Source organism: Physeter macrocephalus, chromosome 9 (genome assembly GCF_002837175.3).
Source record: "Physeter macrocephalus isolate SW-GA chromosome 9, ASM283717v5, whole genome shotgun sequence".
NCBI lineage: Eukaryota > Metazoa > Chordata > Mammalia > Artiodactyla > Physeteridae > Physeter > Physeter macrocephalus.
The window spans coordinates 71,481,447-71,508,232 of NC_041222.1; positions in this window are offsets into that span (position 1 = coordinate 71,481,447).

Here is a 26,786-nt window from a genome sequence, read left to right on the forward strand (position 1 = left end):
ACAAAAACCAGACTAAGATACCACAAAAAAGACGAATTACAGACCAATAGCACTGATGAATATAGATGCAAAAATGCTCAAAAAATACTAGCAAACAGAATCCAACAACACATTAAAAGGATTATACACCATTATCAAGTGGGATTTATCCCAGAGATGCAAGGATTCTTCAGTATACGCAAATCAATCAGTGTGATACACCATATTAACAAATTGAAGAATAAAAACCATATGTTCAACTCAATAGATGCAGAAAAAGCTTTTGACAAAATTCAACACCAATTTATGATAAAAACTCTCCAGAAAGTGGACATAGAGGGAAGCTACTTCAACATAATAAAGGCCATATATGACAAATCCAGAGCAAACATCATTCTCAATGGTGAAAAACTGAAAGGATTTCCTCTAAAATCTGGAACAAGACAAGGATGTCCACTCTCACCACTATTATCCAAGATAGTTTTGGAAGTCCTAGCACAGCAACCAGAGAAGAAAAAGAAATAAAAGGAATCCAAATCGGAAAAGAAGATGTAAAATTCTCACTGTTTGCAGATGACATGATACTATACATAGAGAATCCTAAAGATGCCACTGGAAAACTACTAGAGCTAATCAATGAATTTGGTAAAGTTGCAGGATACAAAATTAATGCACAGGAATCTTTTGCATTCCTATACACTAATGATGAAAAATCTGAAAGAGAAATTAAGGAAACACTCCCATTTACCACTGCAACAAAAAGAATAAAATACCTAGCAATAAACCTACCTAGGGAGACAAAAGACCTGTATGCAGAAAACTACAAGACACTGATGAAAGAAATTAAAGACGATAAAAACAGATGGAGAGATAAACCATGTTCTTGGATTGGAAGAATCAATATTGTGAAAATGACTATACTACCCAAAGCAATCTACAAATTCAATGCAATCTCTATCAAATTACCAATGGCATTTTTTACAGAAGTAGAACAAAAAATCTTAAAATTGGTATGGAGACACAAAAGACTCCGAATAGCCAAAGCAGTCTTGAGGGGAAAAAATGAAGCTGGAGGAATCAGACTCCCTGACTTCAGACTGTACTACAAAGCTACAGTAATCAAGACAATATGGTACTGGCACAAGAACAGAAATATAGATCAACGGAACAGGATAGAAAGCCCAGAGATAAACCCACGCACCTACGGTCAACTTATCTATGACAAAGGAGGCAAGGATATACAATGGAGGAAAGACAGTCTCTTCAATAAGTGGTGCTGGGAAAACTGGACAGCTACATGTTAAAGAATGAAATTAGAACACTCCCTAACACTATACACAAAAATAAACTTAAAATGGATTAGAGACCTAAATGTAAGACTGGGCACTATAAAACTCTTAGAGGAAAACATAGGAAGAATACTCTGACTTAAATCACAGCGAGATCTTTTTTAATCCTCCTCCTAGAATAATGTAAATAAAAACAAAAATAAACAAATGGGACCTAATGAAACTTCAAAGCTTTTGCACAGCAAAGGAAACCATAAACAAGATGAAAATACAACCCTCAGAATAGGAGAAAATATTTGCAAATGAATCATCAAAGGATTAATCTTCAAAATTTATAAACAGCTCATGCAGCTCAATAACAAAAAAACAAACAACCCAATCCAAAAATGGGCAGAAGACCTAAACAGACATTTCTCCAAAGAAGACATCCAGATGGCCAATAAGCACATGAAAATCTGCTCAACATCATTAATTAGAGAAATGCTAATCAAAACTACAATGAGGTATCGCCTCACACCAGTTAGAATGGGCATCATCAGAAAGTCTACAGACAACAAATGCTGGAGAGGGTGTGGAGAAAAGGGGACCCTCTTGCACTGTTGGTGGTAGTGTAAATTGATACAGCCACTATGGAGAAAAGTATGGAGGTTCCTTAAAGAACTAAAAATAGAATTCCCATACGACCCAGCAATCCCACTACTAGGTATATACCCAGAGAAAACCATAATTCAAAAAGACATATGCATCCCAATGTTCATTTCAGCACTATTTACAATAGCCAGGTCATGGAAGCAACCTAAATGCCCATCGACAGATAAATGGATAAAGAAGATGTGGTACATATATACAGTGGAATATTACTCAGCCATAAAAGGGAACAAAATTGGGTCATTTGTAGAGAGGTGAATGCATCTAGAGACTATCGTACAGAGTGAAGTAAGTCAGAAAAAGAAAAACAAATATCGTATATTAACACATATATGTGTAACCTAGAAAATGGTACAGATGAACCAGTTTGCAGGGCAGAAATTGAGACACAGAAGTAGAGAACAAATATATGGACACCAAGGGGGGAAAGCGGCAGGGGGTTGGGGTTGTGGTGTGATGAATTGGGAGATTGGGATTGACATGTGTACACTGATGCATATAAAATGGATGACTCATAAGAAAATAAATAAACATTAAATAATTTTTTTTTTAATATGCTCTTGAAGGGACAGTAGCACACAATGAAACTAAGTTCAGCAGTGTATTAACAAGTTTACTTATGGGGCAAGTCCTTCACAGCATGAGACACTCCAAAAGATAAAGCATTTAAAACCCACCAAAACAGAAGTGTATGAGTACATATATATGAGTGAAAATAGTCATATAGATACATACATATATATCTATATCATAAAAATGTATGGAGTATGCAAACTTCAGGATAGTGTTACCAAGAGACTGGAGGAGAGTAGGCTGTCAAGGACGAGAAAAGGTGGACCTCAGTTGTATGTACTGAATTTATTTAAACAGATTTTCTAAATCTGAAAAAAGACATAGAAAAATGTTAAGATATGTTAAATATCATCTGTACATAATGAATGTTTGATCTTCTATATATTTTTATCTATGGTTAAAATAATAAGTGACAGAAAGTGGAGAAATATGAACTACATGCCTGTAAATTAAAATGTTTAGAGGATTCAAAAAAGAACACAGGAAAAACATTGTATAAAATAATACCACTACATAAAGACAGCCAGAATACTAGTCTTTTTTACCCAAATTTTTGAAAATTCTGAAGTAATGATTATTTGTTGCCCCAGATGAGTACATGACTTATAATCATTAAGATGATTCCAAATGACTAATTAAAAGAATCCAAATGAAACAATCTCATTGGACTATAAATTGGTACAGCCAATGTGCAAAAGAGTATAGAGTCCTCAAAAAGTTAAAAACAAAACTACCATATGATATAGCAATTTCGAACCAAAGGAAATGAAATCAGTACCTCAAAATGATATCTGCACTCCCATGTTCACTGCTGCAATATTCACAATAGCCAATAAAAGAAAACGATGTAAGTGTCTGGCAACAGATGAATGGATAGCAAATGTGTGTGTGTGTGTGTATATATATATATATATATTATCTAGCCTTAAATGAACAGGAGCTCTTGCCATTGCAGCAAAATGGATGAACCTGCAAGACATTATGCTAAATAAAATAAACCAAACAAAAAGAAAAAGATGGAATGATCTCATTTATAATGTGGGATCTAAGAAGTTGAATACAGAGAAGCAGATAATAGAACAGTGCTCACCAGGGGTAGATAGGTGGGAGAAATGAGGAGATATTGTTCAAAGGACACAAAGTTGTTACATAGGATGAATAAAGCTAGAGTTCCAATGTACAGTATGACAACTATAAATTAGACCAAATGGACCTAACAAACGTAAATAGATATGTCTACCCAACAGCAGAAGAATAAACATTCTTTTCAATTGCACACAGAACATTCTCTAGGATACATCATACTATCAGCCACAAAACAAATTTTAACAAATTTAAAAAGATTTAAAATCATACCAAGCAACTTTTACGACCACAATGAGTATGAAACTAAAAATCAACAAGAGGAAAGCTGGAAAAGTTACAAACATGTGGAAACTAAACAACACAATTCTGAACAACCAACTGGTCAAAAAAGAAATCAAAGGGATTTTCAAAAAACAATTTCCAAACAAATGAAAATGGAAACACAACATAACAAAACATATGGTATGCTGCAAAAGCAGTACTTAGAGGGAAATTTATACAGATAAATGCATATATTGAGAAAAAAAAGATCTCAAATAAATAACTGAACTTTCCATCTGAAGGAACTACAAAGAGGAACAAAGTAAGCCCAAGGTTAGGAAGGAGGGAAGGAAATAACAAAGGTCACAATGGAAAAAATGAAATAGACACCAGACAAACAATAGAAGAAAAATAGAAAAGAATTGTTTTTTTGGAAAGATAAACACAATGACAAACCTTAATCTAGACAAAGGAAAAAAAAGAGAGAAAAAAATAAAATCAGAAATGAAAGAGGAGATATTATAACTGATATCACAGAAAAACATAGGATCATAAGTGGATACTATGAACAATAATATGCCAATGATTTGGATAACCTAGAAGAAATGGATAAATTCCTAGAAACATACAACTTATTGAGACCGAATCATAAAGAACAAATAAAGAATAAGGTGAATGAATCAGTAATGGAAAATCTCCAACACATAAAAATCTAGGACCAGATGGTTTCACTCGTGAATTCTACCAAATATTTAAAGATGATTAACACCAATCCTTTTCAAATTCTTCCAAAAAAAGAAGAGGAGGGAACACTTCCAAACCCAATCTACCAGGCCAGCATTACTCTAATACCAAAGGCAGATAAGGACACTACAAGAAAATATCCCTGATATATACAGATGCAAAAATACTTGACAAAATATTAGCAAACTAACTTAAACAGAATGTTAGAAGGATCATACACCATGATCATATGTGATTTATCTCTTGGATGAAAGGATGATTCAACACAAGCATGCTACTAAACGTTATACTATACTACATGAATAGAATAAAAGATAAAAATCATTCAGTCATCTCAATAGAGAAAAAAATTATTTAAAAAATACAATAACTTTTCATGACAAGAATCCTCAGCAAATTGGGAACAGAAGGAACAAACTTCAACACAGTGAAGGTCATATACAACAAACCCACAGTAAACATCATACTCAGTGGTGAAAGTCTGAAATATTTTGCTCTAAGTAGAACAAGACCAGAGTGCCCATATTCAACATAGTACCAGAAATTCTAGCTAGAGCAATTAGGCAAGATAAAGAAATAATAGTCATGCAAATCATAAAGAAAGAAGTAAAACTGCCTTTTTTTGTGGCTATGATTTGATATATAGAAAATCCTAAAGATTCAACCAAAAAACTGTTGGAATTAATCAGTAAATCCAGCAAAGTTGTGGCTATAAAAATCAACATAGAGAAATCAGTTGCACTCCTATACACTATCAATGAAATATCTGAAAAAGAAATAAAATAATCCCATTCACAATAGCATTACAAAATAAAAATATTAAAATAGCAACATAACAGCATTAAAAACAATAAAGGAATAAATTTAACCAAGGAAATGAATGATCTGTACAGTGATAACTATAAAACTTTGATGAAAGAAGTTGAAGAAGACACAAACAAATGGAAAGACATCCTATGTTCATGGATCAGAGGAATTAATATTGTGAAATGTCCATACTACATAAAGTCATCTATAGATTCAATGTAATCCCCATCAAAATTCCAATGGCATTATTTTCACATAAATAGAAAAAAGCAATCCTAAATTTGTATGGAACCACAAAGGACTCTAGATAACCAAAGTAATCCTGAGAAAGAAGAACAAAGCTGGAGGTATCATACTTTCTGATTTCAAAACATTACAAATCTATAGTAATGAAAACAGTATGGTAGTGGCACAAAAATAGAAACATAGACCAACATAACAAAAGAGAAAGTCCAGAAATAAACCCCTCTATATGCAGTCAATCAATATTTGACAAGGGAGCCAAGAATACTCCCTGGAGAAAGGAGAATCTCGTCAATACATGGTACTGGGAAAAATTGATAACCACATTCAGAAAACTGAAATTGGACTCCTATTTCACACTACTCAGAAAAATCAAATTGAAACGGATTAAAGACTTAAACATAAGACATGAAAATGTGAAACTCCTAGAAGAAAACATAGGGAAAAAGCTCCTTGATATGGGTCTTGGCAATGATTTTCTGGATATGACACCAAAAGCACAACCAACAAAAACAAAAATAAATAAATAGAAATGCATCAAACTCAAAAGCTCTGCATAGCCAAAGAAACAATCAACAAAATGATAAGGCAAGATGCAGAACAGGAAAAAAATATTTGCAATCCATATAGTGGATAAAGGGTTAATTTCCAAAATATGTAAAGAACTCATAAAACTCAATAATAATAAAAAAACCTCAAACAATCCAATTAAAAAAAAATGGGCAGGGGAACTGAATAGACATTTTTCCAAAGAAGACATGAAAATGGACAACAGGTACATGAAAAGATTCTCAACACCACTAATCATCAGGAAATTGCAAGTCAAACTACAATGATGTATGGTAACACATATATATGGAATCTAAAAAAAAAAAAAAATGGTTCTGACGAACCTAGGGGCAGGACAGGAATAAAGACGCAGACATAGAGAATGGACTTGAGGACACGGGAGGCCAAAGGGTAAGCTGGGATGAAGTGAGAGAGTGGAGTGGACATATATACACTACCAAATATAAAATAGATAGCTAGTGGGAAGCAGCCACATAGCACAGGGAGATCAGCTCGGTGCTTTGTGACCACCTAGAGGGGTGGGATAAGGGACGGTGGGAGGGAGACGCAAGAGGGAGGAGATATGGGGAGATATATGTGTGTGTGTGTGTGTGTGTGTGTGTGTGTGTGTGTGTGTAGCTGATTAACTTTGTTATAGAGCAGAAACTAGCACACCATTGTAAAGCAATTATACTCCAATAAAGATGTTAAAAAAAAACACACAATGAGATATCACCACACACCTGTTAGAATGGCTATCATAAAAAAAAACAAGAGATAATATTTGGCAAAAATGTGGAGAAAAGGGAACCCTTGTGCACTGCTTGAGGGAATGTAAAGCGGTTCAGTCACATGGAAGACAGTACAGAGGCTACTAAAAAAACTACAGATAGATCTACCATATGACCCAGAAATCCCATTTCTGGGTATATATCCAAAGGAAATGAAAACAGATTATTAAAGAGATATCTGTACTTCATGTTTACTGCAGCATTATTCAATATAGCCAAGATATGGACACAACCTAACTGTCCATCAATGGATGAATGAATAAAGAAGATGTGGTATATTCAACACAATAGAATATTATTTAGCCATAAGAAAGAAGGAAATCCTGCCACTGGTAACAACACTGATGGCCCTTGAGGGTATTATGATAAGTGAGATAAGTTACACAAAAAAAGACAAATATTGTATGTTATCACTTATACGTGGAATCTAAAAAATCTGAACTCACAGAAAGAGAGAGTAGAATGGTAGTTACCAGGGGCTGAGGAATGGGAGAATTGGAAAAATGTTGGCCAAAGGGTACACACTTGCAATTATAAGATGAATAAATTCTAGAGATCTAATGATTCGCATTATGGTTATACTAACATTACAGCATTACATAATTTAAAGTTGATAAGAGACTAAATCTTAAATACTCTCACCACCAAGAATAAATAATAAGTATGTGACATGATGGAGGTGTTAGCCAATGCTATGGTGGTCATCATATTACAATATATGAATGTATGAAATCAACAGGTTGTACACCTTAAAATTATACAATGTTTTATGTCAATTATATCCCCAAAATAAACCATAAGAAATATAAACATAAACTTTAAAAAACAATTTAATGAATATTAACTGAGTGTTTAATATAAACCATTAAACCAGACATTATATATATATATTACCTCATTCAAGCCTTAACAATTTCTGTGAATTGGATAGTCATTTCTGGAGTTATAGATACCTTAGCTGAAAAAGTTTAAAAGACATGGACTCTACCACAAGGCTAATAACTATCAAGGCTGTATCTAAGGCAATTTAACTATAAGGCATGTGTGTGGGGGGATATATTTTAATGTTACATCCTTCATATTGTATTAACTAGAAAATAACTATAGAATCTGGAACTACTATATTATTTGGGAAATTTCTTATGAATATCTCAATTTCCTCAAAACAAAATTTTCATTAAAAAGAAAAACAAAAAACAAAAACTGAAACTATCCTTTTATTCAATAAGAACTGGTTATTTGAAAGACTCCCAGAATGGCTGTGTGAAGAACGTGACAAGTCTCTTCTCCCAAAAACAGCAGTGTATTTTGACAAAGTTGTCATGAAAAACCATTTAAATCATCTTTGCTAAAGACACATTGTGCTAAAGACAAGAAGCAAATTGAGAAGTATTCATTCAAGAAAATCTACTCCATCCTGGTGAAAAGTGTTGCTGTCATTTTAGTCAGGTAAAATTCCCATCTCAGTTCACTCCACCCCAGCTCCATGGTCCTGCCTAAGGGGCTGACATTATTCAGATATGACCATGGAAAATCAGTGCCCAAGAATGTCATGGAAAAAATAAAGATCTCAGGGGCAAATAAAACATTTGACGAAATCTAGCACTGATTTATGAAAAAATTCTCAATAAACTAGAAATTAAAATATGAAATATAAGATACAAAATATGGAAAAGCTAGAGCTAACACCATATTTAGTGGTGAGAGACTAAATATCTTATCCTTAAGATGAGGAAAAAGGCAAGAATGTTCACCCTCGTCACTTTTATTCAACATTGTACTGGAGGACCTAGGCAGTGCAATAAGTTAAGGTAAATAAATAGATGGAAAATTAACTGGAAGAGAATAAAAACTAACTTTATTCCCAGATTACATGATTTTATTGAAGAGTACAAGGAGAGCTGTTTAATCCATTATAATCCATTCTATGGTGGTGGGGCAAGGCTTCTGATCATAAACATTTTTCCAGAGGAAATAACTCCTGAGCTTCATATTAAACTATGAATAATACTTACCCAGGTCAAGAGGCTTTTGAAAGAGAAATCATTCAAAAAAAGAGGAAACTGAGAATATGGTAAGTATGAGAAATCCCAAGCTCCTCAATTTTGCCAAAGTGAACAGTGTAAGGTAAGAGTGATTAAAAAAAAACCAATAGAAGCAAAAAAAAAAAAAAAAAAAGAAAAAAAGAATAGTTTTTATATCTACACTGTAGTTGTTGGAAATGACATCCATTTGGTGTCATTTGCATCTGAAAACCATTCATTCAGGTTTTGGAGGATAGATTTGACAGTGGTGTGACTGACAACAGAAAGACAATTTGGGTGGGTGACACAGAACTGCAGACAAGCAATGGTGGCGACTTGAGTCATGACCTTAGTAAGAGATATGGAGAGGATGTGATATTTCTTCAGACACGTAGAGCATAAAGGCAGCTGAGCTTTATTATTCATTGGTTTGGATGGGTGAGAAAATCAAAAGAACTTAATAGAGACTCTGATGTTTCAATCTTGGGTAACAAGGAGAAAACACTGGTTTAGAAAAGGATGGAGCAAGATGATACATTCCATTTCAGATACTTTCAGCTTAAAATGCCTGTCAATCAAAGTATAAATGTATAATAAGTGATTTGGACATACTGTTCCAAAGATCTTTATAATCTTATGAAGAATGATGTTGGAAATAAAATTATAAAGAGGTAAACAGCAAAACATGGTAACTGATGAAATGAAATCAGGTGTAAGAAGAACAGAACCTAATATAAAATACTAAGGAGTAATTATATATAAGGGCAAGCAATAGTGCATAAAGAGGGGCCAATGCATAAGAAGGACTAGGAAGAAGGAGGGTAGACTGAAGGGGAGAAGCTGAAGGAGGAGCAAGAAAAGCCTAAGGAGAAGAAGAAATGTTTAGATACATGTAAGGGGAAACAGAATATAGAATTTTAAGAAGATGGGAATGGTAAATAATCCCACATGGTGAAGCACAAATGAGACACATTCCATATGACATTAACAAACTTACTGCCCAATTTAGTAAGGAGCATTTAAGTAGAATGATGAGAGAAGAACCTATGTGACAGTCAGTTTTAAGACAGATTGAGAATAGAGAAAGAGGAAATACTGAGAATAAGCCACCAGCACAAGTGGTTTAATTTAATAATCAGCTACCTATAGCTAATAATCAGCAATGGACAATCCAAGGAGCAGCCACTCAGCAGATAATCAAGAGATGTCACAGCCAGCTGTGACACTTTTGTTCCTTAAGAACCACTTGCTCTTGTGATCACTGCCGCTGTTATGTTGTTGCTATCAATGGTGGAAAAAGGAGCATTGTAGAAAGTGAAATAAGGGGTCCGCAAATAGAAAAATATTTCAAATGTCACATAGATATTATTTAATATTAAGAACTGTATAAATCAATTACAAGTGACAATCTAATGTTTTTAAAATATTTCAGGTCTCTTTTAAATTATTTTACTATAAATGTTTTTTTAGTCACAGATATTAAATCCTAAATAAATGAGGCATGCTTCAATTTGTGCTCCATTTTTATATGAAAAATATGTGAATGAGAGAATCAGATTCTAAGAAAAATTGACTCAGAACTGCTAAACATGGTCTTTACTGAGAAGATACACTGCTTACCTCTCATTGAATTTGATATGATTTTAAACCCACAAAGGAATTATTTTGGGGAGCTTTTTTTTTTTTTTTTCTTCCCGGACCAGGGCACGAACCCGTGTCCCCTGCATCGGCAGGCAGATTCTCAACCACTGCGCCACCAGGGAAGCCCCCTAAATAATGTTTCAAATTAATCTTTTTTTTTTTTTTTTTTTTTTTTTTTTTTTTTTGCGATGGGGAGCTTTGAGGCACTTTGTTTTGTTAGTTCTTTATGTTCTTTGAGTGTTTGAGCTTTGACAAATATAAACACAAAATCCACAAAAAATACGATTTTTAGATTAAGATAAGGTATCTAACTTGAAATTTTCTTATGTGAAAATGAATATTTTTTTCTAATTCAAATATGTACATAAATATGTATGTGTTAGCATGACAAAATATCCACTTTGCAAAGAAAGCAACTGTTTGATAGCAATTATTTAAAGCAGTCTAAATTATGGAATAGAGTTTTCTTTAATCTGTTCATGCATAAAATAAATAAGTGTAACTAATTTAAATTATAATTGTAGTGAAATTTGGGTTATTATAACTGTTAATAATATGTTAGTTAACTTTGGATGAAACACCTACTGCATAAAATGTTGTTATTTCTTTTTGTGTATTGACATGTGAAGGAGTGGAAGAAAAAACATAAAAATTGCTACCAAAATGAAGTTCCCTAGTCATGTTCCCATATGATATAATTTTTTGGTAAAACAAAAATAATAATAATTGTATCACTCCCACCCAAAATGAACTAATCACAGTGATTCCCCAAAGAAAAAAGAAAATTCATCTAAAGCAGATTACCTGCATGTCCTTCACATTGTTTTTTAGTGTACTGGAGAATATATTATAATATTTTGAATTTTCCAGAAAACTCTTTTCAGTCTAAAATCTACATTATTTTGTAAACTTTTATGCCAGGAAATAGTTAAGAATTATCATTAGATGGAAAGAGGATAAATATTAAAATATTATAAGGATTTCTGAGAGGTGACAAAAGAATACTGGTTTTTCTTTAATTTAATCAGTGATGTCTCCCCACTGAACATACCAATGATCAAAAAAGAGTAAAACCACCCAACAACAATGCAGTATGTGCTCTGCAGGTTATTTTCTTATTAGAAAATCTTAGAAAATATTTCCGTTTTTGTATGTCTGAACTTTTATACCTGTATTTAATAGATTAGAATAATTATTTTTCCACAGATTTGCTAGGTCACAATGCAAGGATTCCTGAACTAGGAAGGGACATGTAATTGCAGTAGGCCAGTTAAGGATTATTTAGTTTTTAAACTTGTGCAAACTTCACTGCATATCACAAAACTCTACTTTGCATAATGTGTATGCAGCCTGGCATTTCCTCAGATCTCAATATGTTTAGCCATGCCCTTGGAATGGTCATGTTGTGACAGCTGGAAGGTAATTAGTTGGGGGACAGAATAAGTTGCTGCAACAAAGAAATCACAGAAATCACTGGCCAAAAATTAAGGAGATATTCATTTTTTCCATAAATAGTAATCCAAAGGTAGGAAGGGATTCCAAGGCTAGTAGCATAACTCTGCCATCCTCAACATGTGCTTCTATCCCTGTATCCAAGACACTGTTCCTTTTACTGCAATGTTCAGTCAAATGGAAGAAGAAAAGGGAAAAATGTAGGGGAAGGAGGGAGGTTCGTTTTCAAGTTATGTTTAAAGCAACAGTTCATACCAAAATAATGTGTGTAGTCCAGCACAATTTCAAAATTAATTTATTTTCTTTTTTCCCTTCCAAAAACTATGATCCATTCCTCAGAGAAGCTGCAGTTTTTAAGCTGAAGTTGGAAGAGAAGAGGGGAAAGTATTTCTCTGCTTGCTGATTATTCTGTCCTTGTTGCTTCAAACTCTTCCTCCCATCCTTGCTAGCATCATTCTTTAAAGTGCTTTAAAGGAATCTGAGCTTCAAGACCAAATCAAATTTAGAATTATTGAACTCCTCTGCGATTTTGCATAGGAATATGGTAGTATGTATAGAGCAGACTCCAGGTTCCCTAGTTTTCCCACATCAGGTTCATTACACAGAATTCAATGCCTCTCTTCCTATCTGTGAAAGTAACTATTCCTTACTCATTCCTCAGGTATAGATGCTGCACTCATTAGCCCCTCTCCGGTCTACTCTCTGATAAAAATGGCACAGTGGAAAGTGGGCTACACAAGCCTTAAAAATAGGCTGGGAGCCTTTAGGGCAGGTTTTCTAATGGTTTGCCCAGAGACTGGTCTAGAAGGCAGGGCAAGTTCCTTTGACCCCAGACTCCCTTGTTTCAGAGGAAAACCAGAGAGGGGCCCTCTCAACACATGGAGCCACAGCAGGACCCCTTCCATTTGTCTAGGGTTAGGGCTGATACTACGGGAATATAAAGAAGATACACCTAACCAGATGGAAAAGGGGTGGACGGAACACTGCAGAGAGGCAGGCGCATGGGCTTGGTTTTCAAAGGTGAATAAACTGGGGGTAATAGATCTCTTTTCTGAAAAGCCATAACTGCTCAGGATCCATATTCCAGTCTCAGTGGCAATTAGTCTTCCAGCCATAACCTACTTCTCTTCAAGAATATTGTTTTGAAATACCTAAATGACTGAGTGTTCAAAGTTTTTCCTTTTCAGTCATTCTTATTTCTGCAGCTGCTTTTTTTCTTAGTTTTAACTTTACCTTCTATTCAAATTTAACTGTAATTTGATTCTACTTTTCTTCTTAACATCAGTATCTTCTTTCTAACTTTTCTACCCATGGGCTTTCCCATGGGGTCAGTTTTCCTTTTAAAGATCTCCATTAACACGTGGTAATAAGTGTTAACTAACAACAATTTGAAATAAGGAACAAAAGAAATATGAAAAGAGGGAACAGAGGCAGTAGATTAGGTTTTCTCCAATTCCTATGATAATCTCTAACCACTGATAATCATCAGTGTGGATACCACATGCCAAGACAATAGCTTCTCAAATTAATAATGAGTACACTCTACTAAAACACTTTAATAAGAATATTAAAGGCAAAATCACAAATGTCTTTCTTACCGCTTTATATTATTTATATGTTTTTGAGTGTCTCAATAGACAGTAAGGACCTTAGTGTCAGATACTGCATCTTATTTCCCTTTAAGCTTAACAAAGTGCCTGGTACATGGTACATGGACCAGGCTAATTAGTTGATTTTAAGCCATGTGTTTTTTCAATTTACGTTTTCCCTCCCTTGTCAACAAAATAAAGCAGCAGCAAATATATAAGCACTAGCTTTAATAAAAGGATAATCAAAAAGTAAATGCATTTTCTTTTGAACCCTACAATAAACATTCTGAAAATTGTTGCAGAACAAATCTTAAAAGCTACATAATATTTCAATTGTTAGAACCATTTGCTTAAGAAGTATAGGGAAAACTATGAAAATCCCAGCCTTCAAAAAGGAGTGCATAAGTAGCTGGAAGGAGTAGAAGAAAAAAAGGGCTTTCAAAATTCACAAGAAGATAATTTAGAGTTTTCTGAACCACTAGATGTTACCTAGGAACAGAGATTATAAGTAGCTAACCCTACAGGGACAGAGGAAGACCTGCCCATGCATTGCAAGATGACTTAGATCTGAGCAGGGTCTAAGAAAGAAAGAACAGAACCATGGACAGGCATGTAGATCAACCCTCACACCATGCTACGTTGTAGGCCGGCCTCCTGGCAACCCACATGTCACCTTGTAGAACGAAAATGAACTGTAGAGAGATGTGAATGCTGACTTATTTAATAGGGACACAGGAGAGAGTGAGTATAAACTAGACCTGCCTGAGTTTACCATGAACTAGCAAAATTATTTTATGAGCCAAGTTAGTTTCAGTCACAGGAAATCAGGATTATATATGTTCAGACATGAAATTTATGCTTCTTATAATTTCTCGGCTACTATAAAGACAACAATAATGTTTGAATGATTGGATAGTTTCTTACAAACTTAGGTTTGACTCAGGGTTGGATCTACTGTATCTAATACACTCAATCTCCCACACTTTCTCACTCTTTTGTTAACCCGTGCTTCCGCCTTCTTTGCCAACATCTAATTGACATTAGATCAATTAGATAAAATGGTTAAAGCTCCTTTATCTATTTGTCAACCTGTTGTTATGATTTCTTCCTAGTTTTCCTTGAACTTTTGCATCAGTAAGACACATTCAATTGCAAGCAACAGAAGCCTAATCAAGAGACATAATTGATATAGATATTATTTATGAAGAGGTCTGAAGGTTGATTGTCTTCAACTTCATCACTTAATAATACTACCAAGAAACTAGGCTTTCCAGATTTCAACTCGACCATAATAGCTGTTGATTTTTTTAGTCATTAAGATTTTCAACTCATGATCACAAGATAGCTGTTTTAACTCCAGGCAACTTATCATTTACTAGGCAGAAATGAAGGAAAAGGAATGGTGCCAGTGAAGAATTCTCTAGCATCTGTCTCTGTTAGAGTTTGGCAAAGGCTATCCCCAAACTTTCCTATTAAATTTCCCTTTAGGTTTCATTGGCCATAAGTAGGTCGAATAATGATCCCTATCCCTCAGGGGTGTGAAGAAAAAAATATCTTTCCTGAAGACTGTTACATTAGTATTGAACAAAATTAGGGTTCAATAAGCTTAGACAGCAAGAAAGTATGTTTTCCTCTTATTTGTGATGAACTCTAAAGATTATATCTCATTTTCCCAGCATAAAGTTACTTCCAATTTTTTCATTCTAAAAGTAAGCAAATCGAAATAGTATTCCAAATGAACTTGTACAATATCTTTTGTGTTTATACATGCTGTGAAATGTTTCTTATCTTTTCAGAATTCAACATGCTAGCCTAAGGAAAAGGACTATATGAAGCAAATTGGAATAGGATTATTTCCTTCCCAAACTGTCAGCATTTGGTTCAGAAGTAAATCCTACCAGATCATACCACTTATGAAGACAATACCTCTGGTTTCTAAAGGTACATTAAAACTTTAACGTTCAAATGCATATGAAATACATGATTCAGATGGTTGCCTACAATTTCAATGAATTCTGTCATCTGAAAAATTTTCATTGACAACACCAAAGAAACCCTAATTTTCTTTAGCACTAAGAAAGCCTCTTAAATTCTGGAAAAAATAATTTTCCATTTTGGCTTCAAACATCAAGATAAGAATTATTTTTGTTTCACTGTCTTGAAAAAACAGTGCATTGAAATTATCTAATAAAACATATGCAGGATATGTTGTCAATTTTAATGTGTTAAAACCTTAGATTGCACATGTTCATTAAATGTCATATTGTAAAAATAATACAATAAAATGTTACCATTTATATTTTTATTGAGAATATAGATAACATACCACCTTAACTTTTATTAAAATTAATGACTTTTTATCAAGTTTTGCTGAAAAAGCAAGAAAGATAATCAGACACTGAGTGGTCCAAAGACAGGACCTTACCACTTCGTAATTTTTTCTAAAATTAGCCCATATCCAAATATTTGTGGGGAAAAGATGAAGAAACTTAGATTATAGCATGGAAAACTTACATAGTCAGTGACTCATTTATCGCTGTACAATTTTTAAAGAGAACGATTTTAAATGGATCATTGTATTCTTACAGAAGATTAATTCAGAGTCTGAATCATTATAATGATTGGTGTGTTGTAAAGCTCAAATGCTGAAGTCTAGAATTCAAAGTTAATTAATGTCTGGTCCCTCAAAGTTTTTCATTTATTTTCTTTATGTTTACAGTTTCCATGCTCTAGTGAAATTACATCAGTTACAGAACTTTATTCTTATGCTTATATGTTTCATATCTATATGTTTAGGTTTGGTCCCAGATCCTTAAACAATTTCCTTAGTTCACAAACACTATTTTGCAGGAGCCTTTATAAAGTTCACAAAATATTACTAGCTTCCACATACCACTTTCATTACAAATCATCTTAAACTTTTTCTACCTTCTTCAGTTCTTACTTGCCATCTTTCAGTCTCTCTATACTTTCTAGCAATCCCGGGAACTTTGGCTCATCTCCAAGATTAAGCAAGCACTAAGGTGCAGAACACGCACCCTCCCTTAACAGCTCACTCCAAGAATGAACCAACCACTGGGAGAAACATTTCCTGTTAAAGCATACTACTTTGGCCATCACCTGTCCCTCTCCCGCACAAAGTTCCTGTAAGCCCTATTTTCCCTTCTCTATAAAAGAAAAGCCTTCTCCTGTTTGCTTTTTGAGACACTTGTAGATCCTGAGATCAGTAATACCCTTTTTGAGTACAGTTTCTTTACCTAAGTCTGGGTTTGTTTTTAAATGAAACCAGTGAGCTTGGAAGAGGACCTGCACCTCAAATGTTGATTGCAGCCTTTTAAGACACTGATCAGAGGATGTAGCTAAGCTGTGCTTGGAGTCCTGACACACAGAAATATGAGATAATAAATGTATATTGTTTTAAGCCACTAAGTTTGTAGTTATTTGTCACTCAGCAATAGAAAACCAATAAATATAGAAATGTACAACATGAACTTGACTCCCAGTATAGATCACAACTTAAGGTTGCTTTTTTTTAAATAGAAAAACTTCCTTAAGCTCTTAATATATTCCATGTAATTGTTTTCTTCTGTATTTTACTTGATGTTAACTAGAAAAAAAACTTTACCCTCAATTTACTATAGTTAATATAATGGTCTATACTCATTTAAATAAAATTTTACATTAAAAACCTTAAGATATTAATTATAACATTTGAAATAAACTCTTCCATGAGATGCCTAGAGAGTGGTGTTATTTCATGATCAAAGCATTTCCCATTTACATATATGAGAAAATATGACAATATGTATTTAACATTGGTGTTACACAAATTATTTGGAAATAGAGATTTTCCTGTAGTGCATTACATCTACAAATGAAAAAAAAATGTTCTGTTGGTTGACCAATAAATTTAGTTAAGGTCAATATTAGCAGACATGATTTCCATTTCATTTTCATTAGAGCCATTTCTGGCAGATTGGAAAATAGGGATAGAACTCAGTAAAAAGGATAATGTTTATCTAAGATGGGAGGACTTAGTGTAACGATGTTTTTGACATTCAGTAGAGTAAATCTTTTTGTGAGAGAATAAAGCTAAATTTTGGAGATATAGTTTTGACCTGGTAATAAGCAGATACTTATTTTTACCAGTTGTACAACGGTTCTGTTAGATCATTCCTATAGTGATTTATGGAAGTTTGTTTAATCTTATCCAGATGTATCTAAAGAGATTTTTTTGAATTATGATTTTAGGAAAAGATATGTCTAATAATTGACCATGCTGGGTAATATTTGAATCAGAAGCCATTTTTACAGATATTCTGTAACTTGTTGAACTAATACAGACTGCTGAGTTCCCTTGGTCCTTTGCAGGAGGTATTTAGGACATTTGAGGGGATAACCAGTCATCTACTGGGACATAGCCAAGTTCTTCACACTAGCAGAGTGTACCTCAGAGGAAGCATAATACACTCAAATTATAATAATAGTGATTTTTTTCAACTGCATCTCAAGAAAGAGAAAACTGAGAATGTGAATGTTTCATCACATTCTTCTATGTTTACTCCAAGAATTTAAGGATAGTAGAGGACATGTTATTTTGTTAAGGCAGCAAATACCCAATACTCTATCCCAGTGCTGTGGATTAAATTTGCAGATTAAGAATAAGGAAACTGCTCCTGGTGCCACAAGACATAAAAATTAAAGCTGACACAAAAAGGGTTATAAATTTATATAACCACATGTAGAGTTAAAACATGCCCAGCATAAAAGTTTTAAAAAGAGATATATATTTGCAATTTTTTTAGAAACAAATATGTTTAATAAATTGTAAATGGTGCATGAACTCCAACTAAATATCTGGCAACTTGGCCTCATAGAACACAAAAAGGAGAGCTAAAATTTTGTGATTAATTCATGTTTGGAAATTATTTATATAAAAGAAGACATTTTCCAGAAATATCATAAGAAAAAATTAAAAGGACAGCTGCTATCATAACAGTGTGTTCTTTCTCAAGTAATCAGAAATAAATAAATTTAGGCAAATTATTCAGAATCTGTCATTGATGAAAGAAATAAGATTCACTACATAAAAACTTATTCTGAGAATTTTCTAATTCATCATGGTATCAAGTGTTAATTTACATGTAGAAATACTAGTGTGTCCGTACCATAGTATCAAAGCTGGCTCTCATTTTGAGACAATATACTCCTCCTCCTACTACTACTACAAATAACAGATATTTTAAAATGTGTATCAGGTTATATTATAGGCACTTTAAATACACTTCCTTTTTAATCTTCAAAACAACTTTATGAGGTATGTACTGTTATTATTCCTGTCTTACAAATAGGGTAACTTAGGCACAGAGAGATTAATATTAATTCGCCTAAGATTCACAACCAGATATGAAAGACTTCACCTATTCTTTCTATCTACTCTCACAAAAGTCAGCTAAGACTAGGCACAGCGTTACAAAATAAGGAAATTGTTCTTCTCTGATGCTTCGTTTCCTTCCTGCTCCCTCACTAGGATCCATTACATACTATGTCAGGCTCCATGCAACATCAGGGGCCAACCACGCAACATGAAAACAGAATGGGATTTGAGAGACATTCTTACTTTTATTAAAACTCACTCATTGCAGTACATTTCTCAGAGAATCTGTAGTTTTAGCTTTCTTTCTATAATTCTGAGAGCGGCCTGTTTTTAAAGTCATTTCTGACTACCAACAATATATTGGCAAGTTATTAGGAGAGAGGACATGAGAGCTAGGCTATTTCTAAAGCTGCACATGATGGCAGTGCTGATTAAACAGCTGCCCATTGCGTCTTCCTCTTGCTGTATGGCCACCTCTCTCCCTCCTCTAACCTCAAATGCCCAGATACCACAGATGACAGTCAGGCTGCTGTGGTATGATCAGGGTTCATAGACATAGGTCCCAGAATTTCTGCTGCTTCAAGATCCAGGATAGAAAAAATTGTTGCACAAAACTATGGCCTCACTGGTGTAGATCTGTGAAAGCCACTGTGAGAAAGATTACTGAAATGATGAAATACCCGAGGATAGCCATGTTTTAAAGTGGCTTCTTTTTTAGGTGACGCTTGCAGGTGCCCTCAAAGCTACTTTATTTGGTCACCTAATTGCTAGATTTTAAACACACTCTGCCTTTATAATCCATATCAATTTATTTATGAATTTTGTATGTGCAGTAATTATATTATATACATTAAAATCTTACAAACAAATGTAACTTAAGATGAAATAAAAATTATGATTTATTCCAGAACCCCTACTCATTCCTTTGTTTATGCCAAAATGTGCACACAATACACATAGAAGACTACCACTCCAGAAGTCTCAGAGGTCTCTCTTTTTCTCATAAACTCATGTTTAAGCTCTCTTGCTTTATTCTGGTACTGCTTATTTCCTTTCTGCTTTATCCTAAATGGATTCTCTCTCTTTATAGTCACTTTGGAATGTCCATGTGATTTTACCTTCAGTTTCATGTTATTTATGGGATTGTTTTAGATTCATATTTTGCTTCATATGAACCTACTAGAGAGGGCTCAGGACTCTGAAGTCACAAACACGATATTGTCAAAACATATATGTGTGAAAATAATGTAGATGTAAAGTTGGTAATGGTTCATTCATTCTCTGACTGCTTCTATAAATATTTGAGGCCTACTATGAGCCAGACATTCTAGTTAATGAGGGTCAGCAGTGTAAAAAAGAAAAATCTGTATTGTTAAAGAGGCTGCATCCTTTTGGGGAGAGACAGAAGATAAACAGATAAACATACACACAAAAAAATATACAATATGCAAAGTGGCAGTAAGTTGTATGAAAGAAGAGACAGTTTTGTACAGTTGCTTAGGGCACAAACTCTGGACAAACTGCCAGGTTTTGAAATCTGGGGCCCCCTTCCTTCACTTACTAGCTGTATGACATGCATGACATTGGACTCATTTCTAAGTCTCTGTGTATTTCTGTTTCCTAGTTTGTAAATTACAGATAATAATAACCCAATTATAGAGCAAATTAAATAAATTAATATATGTAAAACAGTTAGAACTTTGAGGGTTAGCGATACTGCAATATGTGTCAGCTACAGTTATAAAGAAAGGGAGTGTGAAGCATAAAGGAGAATAGTGGGAAGCTTTGGGAAATGCTATTTTATATAAAATGGTCATGGGAAATTCTTAGTGTAAATAATGAGGGCATACTGTACTTGATCACAAATATCTATACTGACATTTTCTATACGTAGGGTCATGCTAGCTTCCCAGATATCTAAAACAGTAGGAATTTCTCCTCCTTTTAGTCTTAAAATTTGATTCCCAGATTGAAAAATAAAATGTGGAGTCATTCTATTTATATGTAATGGAGAACCAACCACATGTAAAAAAGGCAAAGCTACGTAATCATTTAGGATGTACAGAAGCTATAATTGTTGCCTTTTGTGTTAATGGATAAATATATGCATTAAATTGCCACTCAGAATAACAATACATATTTATATTATTTAATACTTAAGGTAAACTTGAAGGTTTTTTATTCCTTTTTAAAAACATGAAGCATCTTAATAAACTCTTACTATTGGAGAAAGGAGAAATTATATAGATCTTCCCTCAAAGAAATTTATCATCTGCAGATAGCATCTATCATCTATCAAATAGCATGGAAACAGACATATATTAATAAAGCACAATGGACAGGGTTAGGGAAAATATAAGTAAAGAAAGAGCTGATTTTGAAAATGCACAAAATAAGAGCATTGGTGTTTGGCTGTGGATCAGACCCAAACCTATACCAGCATCAAAGTGTATGCTATGAAATTCTTCCCAGATTTGTGTCACTGAGGTATGTTTCATTCCAATAGTAAGTTCAATACATATATGAAGAGTCTTCAGAATCTGAGGCTCAAGCTGTACGTTTTTCCATCTACAACAATCAAAAAATTGGAGGTGGCATTAGTCTGTACCTAGCACCCTACTTCTTTTGTTCTTCTAATATCACTAAAACTCTTCCACAGACATAGAACAGGAACACTAAGTGAGGCTTAATTACTTCTGCCCAAGATAATACTCCTTTTCTTCTTTTCCCTCATGAGAAAGACTAATCAAACTGCCACTCAGCATTCCCTTACTTGGCTCCGGACGCGCAGGCTCAGCGGCCATGGCTCACGGGCCCAGCCGCTCCGCGACATGTGGGATCTTCCCGGACCACGGCACGAACCCGTGTTCCCTGCATCGGCAGGCGGACTCTCAACCACTGCGCCACCAGGGAAGCCCGAAACTCCTGTTTTATTACAAGTCGCCTTACCTAAATCCAGGAATCCGGATTTCAGGATTCTCAGTTCGAGTCCCCTTCCGCCATTCCAATTCAGGCTGATGATGTTTCTTCCCAAACATGGCAAGGAAAAACAAAACAAAATCAAACAAAACACCGTTTTTTGTTGGTTTCTTGGAGCCAAACAGCCTATTTGTGGTCTCTTTGAACCACAAACCAGCCAAAGCGGGACGCTGAGCCCTGCAGTGTTGCGAGGCGCGGCCAGGAGGGAACCAACAGCCTCTGGGCTGCGCAGGGCGAGCTGGGAAATTCATCAGGCAGGTCTGCGGGACGGAGTCCTAACCAGCTGTGGCTCCCGCGAAAGGGGCGAGCTTATTGAAGGCAGCAGCTGAGATGGCTGTTCCAGGAATAACCTGCTAAGAGATGGCAGAGAACCAGGTGGAGGAATTCGAGATGAAGGAAGACAAGCCCGTTGTATGACCTCCAGGACTCCAGCAACATCTCCAGCTTGCTACTGAGTGTAAGAATATTCTCCTCAGCAGATGTACACAATTGATCAGGACCAGTTACTGTAATTTGAGTATTTGGCCAAGCATGTGGTGCTTCTGAGGCACAATAAATAGCATGCAAACGTTTTTGAGCAATTAGATGTCATAGCAAGGGAAATGGAGAGAAAAATTCAGTTTGCTGTTAACAAGCCATCAAAAAGGAAAGATTCTGTGTCTGTCTGAAAAAACTGATGCCTAAAAACCCACACTGATAATCTCTTGAACTAGCTAGAGGAGTTGAAAACTTTTGGCCAAGGGAGAAGGAAAGAGGAGAAATATGACCACCAGACATCAGTGCACAACTTCTCATGTCTGACAAAGTATCATGACCTCTGGGGAAACAAAAAATGAAAACAACCACACACCACAGAACAAGTAAATCCTCCTCTTTACTCCTTATAGAAGATGACAAAACATCTATGGGAATGTGGTATCTGCAAAGATCATCATGAAGTTTTTGAATATTAAATAGAAAATTTGGGCGAAAGTCACTACCATAAAAAGCAAAAAAAAAAAAGATTTTCTGAGTCAAGAATATTTGGGTCAATAAGATGGCTGAGTTCCAGAAAAAAACTTGTTCACTTTCTGAGAGTGGATGTGAGTATAATAAAGACAGCAAAAGCAAGAAGGCCAAACACAACAGCAAGGGCCTGAAAATTGGGTATATTTTAGATGTAATCAAATATGGAATCACCAAAACTGATTCTGATAAATCCTGCTAGTGATGTAACATGGCTCTATTTAGTACACTCAAGCTGATTTTTGTGTCTAACAGTACTTACTTGGCTTGCTAAATAAAGGTAAGTATACCATCAGAAGGACATATTGATACCACAAGGTGAAATACATTAAACCAAATCATCATCATGGCAGTGTTTCCAAATGCAGCAGGAAAGCTAATGCATATAAAGGAACACCATAGAAATCTGATAACTTCAACAGCATTATGTCTTAAAATTATCTCAAAAATATCCAAAATTGGTTAATTCAGAACTTTCTGGATGATTAAATTAAAATTATCTAAGGAGAAAAGAAGCAGGGTTATCCCAGCAATATGTGACTACCCTAAAATAACGCCAAATTTTTATTTGTCAAGTAATCAAACATGATCAATAAAAAGTTCACTTTGTTTTAAGAATAACAGTAGGCATATGTGCTGAAACATTAATTATAATAGCTAATACTACACAAATAGCTAATGCTTACTCAATCACTCTGTGTTCAGGCCTTGTACAAGTTCTTTACATGCACAATCTCATTGAATACTTACAATAACCCTAAAAGAAACTATAAGGAACAAAATAATGATATTATAAATTTGTTATATGATCTGGGATTGCAAAAGTAGAAATTCAAATGCTTTCAGAGGCCGCACAATGAACATCTAAAGAACTGAAGATATGAAGATAGAGGGGATGAGGTGAATAACTAAATGAAGTTGACACATTCAAATTCATTTGTTTTAACAAATTCTGGAAAAATTAAAATATCTCTAATGTCCACTCAGTTTTGGCTCTTTAGACAGAAAAATTGCAATTCCTCAAAGAGGTCAGAATGTGGACCATTTCAGAGCATCTTAAAATAGTTGTTCTTAACGTTAAAGCAGTTCATCTTAAATTATTCAATTTATTAGTATAAAGTGTAATGTGGGCTATCATACGAAGGGAAGACTATTTTGACTGGAGAATGTTTCTCAAAGATTTTTAAAATAATTATTTCATATTATGTATCATGGATATCTCTGTTTAACCTCTATTTAAACTGTAAGATCCTTGAGAGCAAAGTAACATTTTTGTCTGTGTATCTCTTTCATTACTTACTAGTATGGTTTTCACTTAGGATAGCTGTGATTTCCAAGAAAAGTTTTGGAAAATGGGAGGGGTGTTTTTAGTTATCATGATCATTGGAGATACTTAGTGACTAACTGGGTGAGGACAATGTTGCTAGATTGTAGCTATGTAATCAAGAGCTGTTCTAAATCCTCTGTGATCTTCCAGTGTCCAGCCAGAAAGTCATTTAGGTTAAAAAAACAAAACAAAACAACAACAACAACAACAAAAATAGCCTCTAATTTTTGGAAGTAAAACATAAATCTGCTACATTTTGACATAATGTAAACTGAACTTTCAAAAACGTATTTATTGTGTAATTTAAGGGGATGTTGAATTTGTTTTATTGTAAACTTACTAGAGATGGTTGTTCTAGCTTGAGGTCTACAACCTTAAGTAAATCTGCAAAGTCCCTTTTGACATGTAACATTACATATTCATAGCTTCCAGGGATTACTGCATGGGCATCTTTGATGGGCCATTCTGCTACCATAGTTGACTAGGCCCTCAGATTGTTAGCTGATCTTGAACTCAGGCTTTTTTTTCTAATTTACTCTCTGCTTTCTTAACTATTCTCTGCCACACAAAGTCCAGGGCTGAGTGTTTGCAGCTAAGAACTGGGCAAATGTGCTGGAATTCCCCTTAGCAAAATCTTAATATGTCTTGTTCTTCCTTAAATGTGTAACCTACTATTTCCGTTATGGTCAATGCCTTTAACATCTTTACAATTACTCTCTGTTTTTTCCAAGATTGTTAAGAAGTAAAAATGAGAAGATACTTGTATGCTGATATTCCATGAATAACCCTCAAAATTATTTTTGCCTTTTAGAATCCTATGTCACATATACACAAATTTTAGAGGCAAAATTTATTTTATTTATTAGAGATAATATTTTTTCAAAGAAAGCCTGATGTTCACATAAGAAAAAAAAAAGGTCTTGGATCTGAAATACTATTAAAGCAAGATAATTATATTTTCTGTCAATGAAGTAAATGTAAAAATAACACAGAGCTATAGATATAAATTTTACCCTAATAAGTCATTATTCCAGAGAAATGTTGAGTATTTTCAATAGGAATCTTCATTTAATATTCATTTGTGCAGTAAAATTATTGTAATGAACAATGCAAAGCAATGAAGCACTGTAAATGAAGTTATATTTTTTAAAAGCTTAAAGAAATAAATTCTTTTTGAGTGTTTAAATATGATTTATATTCCATGCAAATTATGTTTTCACTATTTCAATGTACTCTGTTAGCCATAGAACTTATTTCAAACTGGCAATATACCAATATTATTTTAGGTCCATTAGATGTCTTAATTTTTCAAAGATCAAGAAAGCCTAAATTTTTTAAAACTTTTGTATTTTCATTTGTATTTTACCATAAATTTTAAGTTTTAAGAGGTATAGTTTTTATCTGAATGAAATACATAGCATAGGGAGATCAGCTTGGTGCTCTGCGATGACCTAGAGGGGTGGGATAGGGAGGGTGGGAGGGAGCTCAAGAGGGAGGGGATATGGGGATATATGTATGCATATGACTGATTCACTTTTTTGTACAACAGAAACTAACACAGTATTGTGAAGCAATTATACTCCAATAAAGATCTATTTTAAAAAATAACATTTTTTGGTCCCCTGCTATGAGCCAAGCCATGAGCTAGATGCTTTCTAGGAACCATTACTATTAATCATCACAACCCTGTAAGGCAGATAATTTGTAACTACTATTTTATTAACTGGAAAATTTTGGCTGATAAAGATAATAGAAGTCCAAGGTTTTGAAGCTGATAAATAGAAGACGCAGATCTGTTTGAAACCAACAACTGTGTTCTTCATCTATAAGCAATATTATCTCAAAGTATAAATCTGCCTATCTGTAAGACTGTAGAGAAAACTGTGATGTACTGACTTAAAATGTAACCAACTAAAAATGTAATCAGAAGAGTCAGGTATGATTCCAAGAAAGCACCGTGGCCCCACTGGTAAAGCTCAGTAGGAGTGGAGAGGGTTGCCCTGTGATGGTCGTGAGTATAACTACCACCAGTTCATTGTCATCACTGGATTCTGCTGTTGATCATCCTTGGAATTCTTGGAGCCATCTGGAATCAACCTTATCGATTAATATAATTTCAGGTCATTATGTGATAGAAGGGAACTGCTGTTACTTACTGAAAAACAACTCCTGCAACTTTTTTAAGTCTTTACTTTTGAACAGTTATGTTATTTTTGTGGGAAAGAAGTTTTATTTATTTTTTCCTTCTAAAAGCCTATCATGTGGCTATACACATTAAAGAGCTGACATATTTTAGCCTATTCCTATGTATAGTTTGTGTGTAGAGGATACATGTGTCATGTGAACAAAATGAACTGTATAAATAGCATTGTTCCATCTACTATAACAGTGAACTCCAAAGCTGCAGTGAACTTTAACAAGG